Genomic DNA, 12,760 nt, shown 5'->3' with positions numbered 1-12,760 from the left:
AATAACTGTTGCAGATAAGTAAACTGAGTCTTCCAGAGGTGAAGTGACTCATTCATGGTCATATTGCCCATAAGTGTCATTAAAATCTAGGCCTATTTGGGGTCCTTGTGGTCCGGTTTCTAGATAAGTCCACTAGAGTGTCAGCTTATGAGTCCTTTCTTACTTGAGTTAATACATCTAGGTGGAATATATGATGTAAATAAAAGAAATTACTGTGCCCTTATGCACCATAGGTAAGAGAATAAAATTTACATATAACAAGTAAGAACAATCACAGTATTCACAATATAGACAAAACCACTCAAGGATTTTATCACAGAATCACCACCTTTTTAACCTTCTGATTTCTTCTTTGAACTTGAATTATTTCACATTTCTCTCCATGGTTTAGCCTACAGATCTATATGCCAATTTCTATGAGTCCCTAGGCTGCCTAAGTAGTGAAAGCTGTCACCAGTTTACTCACCTTTCATTTCCACAGACTTTGTCCTGCTGACATTACCTCTGAGCTCTGTGAGGAGAAGTGAACTCAGTTTCTTTGCAAAGCTTATTGCATTTTCCCAGGGCAAAAAAGGCTCACAACAGACCATTTCCTTGCAACACTTCTAACAGCATCTCTTTGGGAGCTGTGCCTATGCCAGCATAAAATAACGCATTTGTTTCCCCTTTAAAATGGTCAATTTTATCTTTGAATCATCACAGTTTCTCTGTACAGTTGGCCTGGAACCACTTTATCAGCAAGCCTAGACAGAAATATGAAGGAAATGTCATTTGCTGCTTCTAATACATTTTGTTTTCCATTATTCGACAAGTACCCAAGAGGTAAAAACATGTTTCCATGAGGGAGTAATACATTGTTTGGGAGACAGTAGTATAAACCTTATCCTATCCAAATTAAGTTTCAGAGATGCCAAACATTTACTGTTGGTGTCTGGGAAATCCAAAATACAGTACTAAATGCAGAAATGATGACCATTGATTGGAAGACCTGGAAAGAAAGCTAGCCCAACCAGTTCATTTTATATTTGAAGAAAATAAAACCCACAAAAGAGAAATTGGTTACTCAAGATCACACAGCTAGTTTATGGCCAAGCAGATCTAAGACCTAGATCCAAGCCCACTGAACTTTACATTTCATTATGAAATCTAGCTTAGGACTGCTACATATGTTCCACAACTAGGTGGCCAATGCAGAAAGTGCAAGACTTGGATCAAGTCAGCAAGACCTGTGTTAGAATCCTTCCTCAGACGCTTCCTAAATGTATGATCCTTAGCAAGCCATTGAACCTCTCTATGCCTCAGTTTCTTCATCTGTAAAAAGGAGATAATAATAGCACCTACCTGACAGTGTTGCTGCAAGTATCAAACAAGTGAAAATAGGTCAAGTAATTTAAAAACCTTTGTCTGCTATGTAAGTGCTATCATGATGGTTGTTATAGTCACTATATAGAAATAGCCTATGGTTGTGACATTTCAAGTCAGTGAAGTAATGAAAAGACCACATGCAGATGAGAAAATAGTCTTAAGTACTTATTTTTATTTAGATTATTACCTAGGACTTCATTCCTTCTTATAGAGGAGAATATGAAATACCAAAGCCATGTGTTTCTTAACGGCTCATAACCCAACAAAGAAATTCAATAAGCATATCTACGCTTTGGTAAAGTTGTATTCACAAGTGAATATTCTATTCCAAAGAAAATTTAGAACTTAACACTTAAATGCCTGGCGGCTAAATATCCACTTATGGATTGATAAATACACAGACTTCCACCCCAATCCAGACTACAACAATATTTTTTTAAATTAAAAAATAATTACATTTAATTTTAATTAATTACAATTTTTAATTTTTAATTAAAAGTATCCCTTCTGATACTGAACATAATCATCAACTCACCCAAAAAACAGTTCGATGTACAAAAAAGGGTAAGATGCTTATGTAAGAAACTAGGACCTTCTTTAATATATAGTTTGTTTTTAGAGAAGCAGAATGCCCACACATATACAAGGTGCCCCAAAAATCGTAGTGCAATTTTAAGGAACTTAAAACCACTGAATAAGGAGAACTGGGCTTAGGTATAGAGCTAAAGTCAGAGTTAAAAGAGGAATTTTGTTGACCTGTATAATTTAACAAGACAGTAACAAAATTGCTTTTCTAACTCTGACCTCACCTCCAAACCTGAACCAAACTCTCTTTAAGTACACCCATCTTCCAACCAGCCAATCAGCTTGCCCAGCTCCATGTTCAGACACCTTTCCAGATAAGTAAGTGTCCTGCCACTTATCTTCTTTGCTATCTCGTCAATATTAATTGGCATTTTTATCAAATGGTCAGGATAGGAGATAAGCGACAAAACTCAATTTTGAAAATTTTTTCATAATTTTATCAGAAGTAATGACAAAAGTCAGGAGCTACAAAGAGGGAATAACATACACTCAATAGAAATCTATCTACAGGAAAGTAGGAGGGGAATGTGTTAAGAAATGGGGGGCTGATAGAAGGGAGGACAGATTGGGGAAAGGGATAGTCAGAAGCAAAACACTTTTAAGGAGGGATAAGGTGAAAGGAGAGAGAATAGAATAAATGGGGGGAGGGGATAGAATGGAGGGAAATACAGTTAGCAATAGTAACTGTGAAAAAAGTTTTGAAGCTAGTTTCTCTGATAAAGGTCTCATTTCTCAAACATGTAGAGAACTGAGTAAAATTTATAAAAATAAAAGCCATTCCCCAGTTGATAAATGATCAAAGAATATTACCAATTTTCAGATGAAGTAATCAAAGCCATCTATAGTCATATAAAAATGAAATGCCAATTAAAACAATTCTGAGATATTACTGCATACCTATCATATTGGCTAATAGGACAAAAAAGGAAAATGACAAATTGAAGAGGGGAAGTGTAAAGAAATGGAGCATTAATGCACTTTTGGTGGAGTTGCGAACTTCACCGTATGGCAGAGCAATTTGGAACGGTGCCCAAAGGGCATCCTTCCAATAAAACCACTTTGACCGCTACTAGATCTGTATCCCAAAAGAGATAAAAAACAAAAAGCAAAAGGACCTATACATACAAAAATATTTATAACAGCTCTTTCCTGGGAGCAAAGAATTAGAAAATGAGAGGATGTCCATCAATGGGAAATAACTGAACAAGTTGTGGTATGTGAGTGTGATGGACTATGATTATGCAATGGGAAATGATGAGTGAGGTGCTCTCAGAAAAGCATGGAGAGATTTGCATGAGCTGATGCAAAGTGAAATGTACTGTGTACAAAGTAACAGCAGTATTGTAAAGTGATCAGCTGTGAATGACTTAGCTATTCTCAGCAATACAACAATGAAAGACAGCTCTGAAGGACTTATGAAAAATGCTATTCATCCCCAGAGAAAGAACTGATAGTGTCTGAATACAGATTGAAATATACTTTTTTTAACTTTATTTTTCTTAAGGGCCTTTTTTGGTCTTTTTTTTTTTCATAACATGACTATCATGGAAATGTTTTGCATGAGTACATATGTCAGATTGCTGCTTTCTTGATTGAGAGGGAAGGATGGGGAAGGAGGAAGGGAGACAATTTGGAACTCAATGTTTTAAAAATGAATATTAAAAATTGTTTTTACATGTAACTGGTGAAAAAGAAAATATTAAATGAAAATCAAATAAATAAAATTAAATAAAAAATTTAAAAAGTCAGGAGCAAAAGGAAGGAAAGACAATAGAAACAAACAAAGAGAGAAAGTAAGTCTACATTAGGGCAAGATCAAAAATTATCACAAATAAGAGTGCAACTTTGTTATGTTATGCACAGCTCTCCTTCATCTGCATTCGCCTTGCCTTTGTCGCCACCAAGAAACCAGTCTGCAGAGATCTCTCCAGAGTGAGACCTGTCTCCTACATAGAAGACAGTTGCTTAACTGGATGACATTTAAAAAGAGGTAGTGAATACCCTGCCCAGCTAATAGTGCAATAAATACTAAGGTTGCACAAAAGGGTTTTGAGAGATTCCCAGCAACCCCCAAGCATTTGGAATTACCAGCATATGAGCTAGGATGTGGTGGAAATGATTATCGATGAACACATTACTCTGACACCTGCTATATCAACAAGGCATACAAAAATTATGGGCAGGATGTGACTCCCCCTGCTCCCAGAGAGAGGAAGATTAAATGGAAGTTGTTATTAGTGATGGCAAAGGCCTTAATTCCACCTTGCATTTGTATAGATTCTTTACCTTTTGCTAAAAGCTTTCAAGTTACTTTATTTTATTCTCAGCTCTTACTTTGAAATAGATAGGGCAGGTAGTCTTATTCTCATTTTACAAGGGAGGAAACGAAGGAGGATCAAAGATAATGGATTATCTTTGGTCACACAGCTGACCTCACTGAACCAGGAATAAAATCAGAGTCCAGCGTAGGAATATTACAGTAACATGGCTCCATAAATATATAGAGAGCATTTACAAATGGAAGTAACCTAAGCTTTAGGGAGATTTCCAAATATGGAAATACCTTAGCGAGGACCTGTCTGTATTCCAGGGTTGCAGACTCCCAGACTGGTGCTATTATCTGTCTTCTACAGAAGTTCTTAACCCAGAAGTTGTGAACTAGTTTTTTTTAAATATCTATTTTGATAACAATATTTCTATATAATAATATCTATCATTTATATATTACTTGAAGGTTTGCAAAGCACTTTATAAATATATCTCATTTCATCTTTACAACAAGAGAAAACAATAGAAAGGGAAAAGAATAAGCAATTATATGGTGACTGCTATGAACTAGGTACTGTACTGATTACTTTGTATAAATATTACCTCTTTTATCCTTACCATTACCCTGTGAGATAGATGATATTATTCTCATTTTATAGGTGAAGAAACCAAGGCAGACAGAGGTTAACTGTCTTGCCCAGGGTTACACAGCTTGTAACTAAAGTCAAATTTGACCTCAGGTCTTCATGATTTCTAGTCCAAGACTTTAGGGTGTGGGTGGGTGGGGATAAAAGGATTTGTTCTGTGAAATTTGGATTCAGTCAAAGGGCCTCACTTGAAGACCTAGAGGGCCACATGTGGCCTTGGGGCTGCAGGTTCCCCACCCCTGCTCTATCCACTAACCCAATGATACCTAATCAGTTTCCTTTTTAATCCATGTATTTTATTTCATGTATTTCAAAACAACATTTTAGAAGGTTTCTTTAGGCTACCTATGAAGTCTGTGATTCAGAAAAGATCAAGAAGCCCAGTTCTATAATCTATCTTCAAATGTCTACTTGAATGGTAATAATACTTGGCATTTAAACCATATTTTCAGTTTTTCAAAGCACTTAACAGACATTGTCCAAATATTAAAAATATGATTTTCTTTTTTTAACTAATTTTTTAATTTTAATTTAATTATTTTAATTAGTTAATTTATTTATTTTTAGTTTTTAACATTCATTTTCATAAGTTTTAAATTTTCTCCCCCACCCTCCCCAGGATGGCATGCAATTTAATTTGGCTTTGCATATATATTCCTATTACACACATTTTCACATTAGTCATACTGCATAGAAGAATTATAATGAACGGGAAAAACCATGAGAAAGAAAAAACAAAACAAAATGGAAATAGTCTCTTCACTCTGCATTCAGATGCCATACTTCTTTCTCTGCATGTGAATGGCATTTTAAATCCTGAATCCTTTGGAAACGTTTTAGGTCCTTGCGTTGCTGAGAAGGGCTAAGTCTATCAAAGTCAGTCCTTGCACACTGTGACTGTCACTGTGCACATAAAAAATCCCATTTTCCAGATTAGGAAATTACAACTCACCATGGATCTGTGACCTTTCTAAGTTCACAAAAATGCTAAAGACAGAATGTAAACCCAGATCTTTTCTGACTCCTGCATAATGCCCACTGTCACGCTGCCTCTGTTTTATCCTGTATTAATTTTCAAATACAAAGTGTTCTATTTTAATTCCCTACCTTGGTTATAGTAAGATTAAAAAAGACAACCTTCCTTTCTCTCCCTTTCCCTCTCTTATCCTCTTTCTTTCCTGGAGCAATATCATCACTGATGACAAATAAAATACAGTACAAAGTCTGTCATCTTAACGTCAAATAATCAGAGCTGCTTTCTTCTTTCTTTTTACACACACTCACAACTCTGTCAAACACTGCTCTGGATTCTTTTGCCTTATATAGGACTTGACCTGTGATCTCACAGGTGTAGGGAACTTCCAGCGAAAAAAGTCCCTCCACCAATGCAGACTGGCCACTGCTTTGCAGTTTATAATCTTAAGAGAAGTGCCCGGCACTTGGAGAAAGAGGTTAAAAAGATTTTCAACAGTCACAAAGTCAGCATGAATCAGAGGCCAGACATGGACTTAAGTCTTCTTGACCCTGAGGATGTCTCTTTGTTCACTTTGACAAGCGATCACGCTCAGAATCTCATTTACTGACCACTCTTTCATTTTACTATATATCTAATGTGTTGTCTTACAGTTTGATTTCCTTGAAATAATCCTCTAGAATAAATAGTGCAAGGATTATAACTTTTATGAGGAAACTGAGGCAATGCAAACTTAGACTCTTATCTAGGCTTACGTTATTAGGTCTAAGATTTCATACTTAGTTTTCTGACTCATCCCAACTCAGAGTCAATTGAGGCAAAACTGAAATAAGCAAAGTTTGTTTTCAGTCAATATCAGTGTCCTCCTCCATACTCAGTCTTCACCAGTTATCTCACCCATTCCCTCAATTTTCCAAAGCCCTCACCTCCAAGCTAATGTGATAAATTAGTTCAGGATGAGGACATTAATGGGTGACAGTAGCTTCACTGCCTTGTCTCCCAATTTACTCGGATTCAATTCTACATGCATTTTATTAAACCTTCGTCAAATCTAGATAATTTGTATTTTAACAGGGGCCTCCACGTTTTAACAAGAAGAAGTTCATATTAGTAGGCATATACCATAACATCGCTTTGAGAGAGATAGTTTGATCTAAAGGGGTCCTTTGGGGAGATTCTCATGTCCAGCTAGTCTAATAACGCTATTTTGTTGTCATTTTGTCATTTGGTCAGTCATGTCTGACTCATTGTGACCCCATGTGGGGTTTTCTTAGCAAAGATACTGGACTGCCTGTCATTTCCTTTTCCAACTTATTTTATGGATGAGGAAGCCTAGGCAAACAAAGTTAAGTAACTTTCCCAGAGCTAATAAGTATCTGAGGCCAGATTTGAACTCAAGAAGATGAGTCTTCCTGACTCCAGACCATGTGCAACATAGCTGCTCCTATTAAAGAGAGCTATTTCTTTTGCTACTCTTCCATTATGTTTCCAATCTTATCCCCTCCACCATTTCTCAAGTATTCAAAAACAAAAATGAAAAAGCCCAAGTCAAATTAGTCATTTACATTTCTCTGCTTGAGTTCATAATGAATATGTATCTAAATCTCATCTGACTTCTTTTGAATTTTTAGAAGAAAGTAACTTTCTCTAGGAGTTCTCTGAGCTGAGTTCCACCCTTCTGTTTTTGCTTTCGGTCTTATCTACTCCACATCAATTAGAACCTGACTTCCTAGCCCCCCATATACAATCTAATTGTGCCTGCTTTTACAATGGGGTAAGATCTCAGCTGCACCATTTACATGTGTAACCTTGAGCAAGTCACTTTACCAAGCTGCAGATTCCTCATTTTTAAAATGAAGAACTTGGACTAGATATTCCACAAGGATTTATCCAGTACTAAATCAATGATGATGAAGTTCTTGAGTCCTCCTCCCTACTCACAGTAAAGGACCAAAAAAAAATTATGATGCTCATCATCCAAGAGATATTATTAAAAAAATATCCTCAGCCAGACACATAAAAAACTCAGCTAGACATTAGGATTCTGTGGTTTTATACTAGCTTATCATTGTTTGATTTGGGTCACCCTGGGCAAGTTATCATATGTCTCTGATTCCCAGTTTCTCTTGCTTTAAAATAGGAGAATATGTGCCTACACTCCGCCATCCTATGAGACATCCCACTTGGAATGACTTCTCTCTTCTTTACCCATCTAAATCTAACTTACTTTTAAGATTTCAATGCAAATTCTTTGCTTCTCTGTAGAATGTTCAAACACTAATCCATTTTTTACTGATCTTTCCTTATCTAGTCATAGATGTCACTTAAAACTGAACCATCCAACAGGTCACTTGGTTCTGTACTATCTTGTACCATTTTCTAATTGTTTCACCGGTCCTGGTCTTATCTTTACTAATTCAATGACCAGCCATGATTCAAAAGGAGGAGTGATGACGAATAGCACTCACTTCCTTAAAAATCAGCGATGGACTTAATATGCAGACTGAGACCCATTTTTGCACATGGCCATCATAAGAATGTGTTTTGTTTCACTATGCATACTTTTTACAAGGATTTTCTTTTTCTTTTCCCCCATTGGGAGTGGGGAAGTACAAAAAAGAGAAAATAAATGCTTGTTAAGTGAAAAAAAGTTAATATAAAAATATTGTAAGCTATTCAAGAATAAGAATGAAGCCTCGTAGTTCTCTACAGCCCTTATAGGGTCTAGACCAGAGCTCAGTACTAGGCATACACGTTAAGGAATGGAGTCTCAATACATACTTGAACATCTATGGTAGAAGAAAAACCCTGATGGTTTCTATCTGTGTGACCATGGATAAGTCATTAAACTCCCTGGAGTCTAATTTTTATCATCTGTAAATGAGAGGGTTAAGTTAGATGGACTCGACGGTCCCTTCCTACTTTAGAGCTATGGATCTCTATGTGTCTGTGTCTTGAAAAATTATGTGATAAACTCTAAAGGCCCACAAAGGGCATTCAGACTTTTATGGCACTGCTACTACCCCTCAGATATAGCCTGGAATCAAAGAGTGTACTGAGAAAAGAGCCAACCCCCTCACTGGGCCCATTGAAAGACAGTCATTAATACTGCTAACAGGGCCATGTGTTAGATTTGGCCCAACAAAGGGCAGCAGATGCATCCTACCAGGCAACCTAAGGGCTACTCCCATCACTTCTCTAGCCAGAGCAAGTTACATCTGCTTTCATCCCAGCTGTCAGGCTGCTTGGCTGAAGATGGAGGAATATCCTTCACTGGAAACTTCAGCTTCTCCAGGCCATACCACTTCATGAAAAATGGATGTAACTAGGGGCTGTGAAACAAAGTCAAGCACACCATGTCTGGCCTACAGATGGTGTCCTTCTTCTAATGACAGGGGACAGCCAACTGAAAAAAAAGGAGGGATATTGGTAAATGAATGTATCTTTCCAGGGTTCAGAGTCAATTCAATTAAAACTGACATACAGTGAGGGCTTATTATATGTTCAGTTCTGTACAAGAAACTCTGGTGGATGAAGAATTCAGATAACACATAATCTCTACCCTCAAAGACAGGGGTTCTTACCTTGGGGTCTGTGAATTTGTTTTTCTTTTTTTTATATTTTGATAACTTTATTTCAACATAATCAGTTTCCTATGTATCCTATATATTTTATTTTAGGCATTTTAAGAATATTATTCTAAGAAGGATTACCGAGGCTTTACCAGATTGCCCAATGTGTTCATGTCACACAAAAGGTTCTGAACCTCTGCTCAAAGACTTTTTCATGTTTCTAGGAAGACAGAAAATACACATATGAAAGTGTAGTACAATAATAAATGATAAAGCTACAAAATTAAACTACAAAATGAGTGTTAGGCAGAGATCTGTACAGCATAGGGAAAGCCAGACCAAATTGGAAGACGGTGCTGGCTTCTAGCTTACCCAAAGCCAATCATATACATGGAGGATTAATTTTGTTTCTGTGAACCACTCAAAATTGCCTCATGAGACCATGCTGAACCAATGAGGACAAGGCAAGGAAAGAGGACCTAGAAGTGAATTGTTTTAGTATTGAGAGGGGGTGGGGGGCAGGGAGAGGGAGCATAAATCTAGCTTCTCAAATTCGTCCTGGGGACATCTACCTCAAAGCAAATGCTGCTAATCTATGATAAGGGTAGCAAGCTTTTTGAAACTGGCATAAACACATACATGCATCAACTTGAAAATCTCAGGTCTCATTGATTAAGTATTTGGTTGTGAGGAGCACTTGGAATAGGTACCTCTCTCCCTAATTCATGTCTTATGACAGAAGAGTTGCAGAGGGAACAAGTTATGTGGCTAGGAAGGTTTTGGTGGCAGGTGCAAAAAACAAATACCAAATGTTTTCCAAGTAGTAGAATCAGATGCGTAGTTTAGCAAAAGTCTGTTATGTATCTAATTTTTCCATTAAGAATTTCATAGACAGAGAACTGATAATCCCTCTCCCAGTGAATCTTGATGAGGTGTACTTGCTTGGTTGAAGAGGAGGAAAATGAATATGTGCATTTAAAATTTTTATGATTACATTTTCAGTGAAGTGTGGGGGACTGCAGTTTCATGACTGTTTTAATGCAATTGGTTCCACTTAGAAGAGATGACATGTTAAAATGTGATGAGCAAAGATGTGCCGAACGCTTCCTGGGTAATTGGAATTCAAGCGGCGACAAAACTGGGCATTGTTGGTGCTTCTAAAGCAGGCCTTTTTAAAACCTCTCTTTTTTTTTCTTTCTAGAATAAAACGCCACATATTATAAGAACTCATGACCCTATCTAATAGGAGAAAAAGATAATTTTTTTAAAAAATAACTTACCTTCTGAATTTGAATCAAATATTTGATTCAACACGAAGAACTTTCTAATATTTGTGGTTCATCAAAAATGAAATGGGCTGTCTGGTGGAGGTAGGAAGGTACTCGTTAACAAAGCAGAAGGCAATATAGACAAACCATGGCATACAAGCAAGTAGCTGACTATTTGTGCCAAGGATGTTTACATAAATTATCTTATTTCATCCTCACAAGAATTCTATGAGGTAGGTAATAGTATTATCCTCATTTTACATCTGAGGAAACTGAGGCTTTGAGAATTTACGTGACTTATCTGAGCTTATATATATATATGACTGAGGTGAGATTTGAACTGAAGCCTTGCTGACTCCAAGTCTACCACTCTATCAACTACTGTCACCTACTTGACTCAGAATATGTTGTGATGCTACTATGTTCCACAATCCAGTGTGATACATTGGGGGAAAGTAATAAACATCTAATAAATGCTTATTATGTGTCAGGAACTATGTTAAACCCTTTACAGATATTATCTCATTTAATCTTTGCAACAACCCTAGGAGGTAGATACTACTTTTTACCTCTAAGGAAGGGGCAACTAGGTGGTGCAGTGGATAGAGCACCAGTGCAGGAGTCAGGAGGACCTGAGTTCAGATCTCACCTTAGACAGTTGACACTCATTAGCTGTGTGACCTTGGGCAAGTCACTTAACCCCAATTGCCTCATCCTGGGTCATCTCCAGTCATCCTGATGAATATCTGGTCACTGGATTCAGATGGCTCTGGAGGAGAAGGGAGGCTGGTGACCTGCACAGCTCTCCCTCACTCAAAACAAAGTCAAGTGCAAGTCATGTCATCATTTCTCTGATGGCATGATCTTCTTTGGCAACGAAGGACAAACACAAACACACACACACCTCTAAGGAAACTGAGGTAGACAGAAGTTAAGTGTTTTGCCCCAGGTCACACCAGTGAGGCCAGATTTGAATTCCAATCATATTGACCTCAGGCCCAATACTATATCTACCTTAGATATCCAGATAGAAAAAGCATTAGCTCTGGAGTCAGAACCTCAGGTCAAATTAAATCTCCCATACTACCTATGTGACCTCAGAGTAAGTCATTTACCAATCTCAATTTCATTAACTGTAAAATATAATCAGGTTATAATCTGGGGTCCCCTGAAGTTCTAGAATTATGAATACTGTGGATACTTTACCAAAACAATACTATAAACTGCTACCTCTAATGAAGGTAGCCAGGTTTCTATGGTGTTTCCTAATACCTTGGAAGCCCCAAATTCTGTGTCTTTCTTCCATATACTAGTTGTAATTGCATTAGGAATGCAAAGCTCAGCTTCAGAGCATCAAATCTATGTAACTCAAATTAAGTAAGTAAATGCCCATATGATTAAGAGCACTGAGAACCCTCTGCTTATACTAAGGGTGTGCCTGAAAGGATTTCAGATATAAAATCTATCACCTCAAGTCTTCCAGCAGAGACTTAATGACCACCTCTCATGGGCACTGTAGTTAGGGGTTTTATGCTATACATTGTATGAAATTATTAGATTAACTAATCAATTAACCAGATTAATTAATTTATTTTAAAAATTAATTAGTAAAGCTATTAGATGATTTCTAAAGTTCTTTTCAGACTTGGAGTTTGAGGATTCTGATTTGTCCTAAAGTTTGTGTGGCATTTTAGAGGATAAAGCAAGTCATTTCTTCTCTTATTTTCATGATTTCTTGTGACTAAGAGAGACAGTCAGAAACCAGTCAAGCAGACAGGGTAGAAGATGAAACACAACAGTTTTAAGGAGGCAGAAACTCAAGGGACTTTTTACCTTTGACAGGGAACAAATAATTAGGTTCTCAGGGCCTGGACAACGTAGAAGCTATCTTTAAAGTATATGAGAGATTTTAGGAGGCAGTAAAGGAGACAGCTAAGTGATCAGAAAGACAGAATGAAAATCAGGAGAGTCAAGTTTCTATGAAGCCAAGAAAGAGGAAATTATCAAATATGAGGAGCGTGTCAAACACTGTCAAATGCTTCAGAGAGGCAAAGGAAGCTAAGGACTCTGAAAGAGCCTTGG

The 12,760-nt window shown here is 37.1% G+C and overlaps 1 long non-coding RNA gene across 3 annotated transcripts in view; it reads right to left on the bottom strand.

Annotated features, from left to right (window-relative positions):
- The window catches only part of LOC140509221 (uncharacterized), a 131,185-nt gene that overhangs the window by 90,939 nt on the left and 27,486 nt on the right, over positions 1-12,760 (bottom strand). For all 3 annotated transcript variants that reach the window (XR_011968596.1, XR_011968598.1, XR_011968597.1), the window contains one exon: positions 467-743. This is a non-coding gene — a long non-coding RNA (uncharacterized lncRNA). The remainder of the gene's footprint in view (positions 1-466; positions 744-12,760) is intronic.

The sequence above is a fragment of the Notamacropus eugenii genome, chromosome 5 (assembly GCF_028372415.1).
Source record: "Notamacropus eugenii isolate mMacEug1 chromosome 5, mMacEug1.pri_v2, whole genome shotgun sequence".
In the NCBI taxonomy this organism is placed as follows: Eukaryota; Metazoa; Chordata; class Mammalia; order Diprotodontia; family Macropodidae; genus Notamacropus; species Notamacropus eugenii.
Note: the sequence above shows the minus strand (reverse complement) of the source record. Positions and strands in the feature narration are given on the sequence as shown.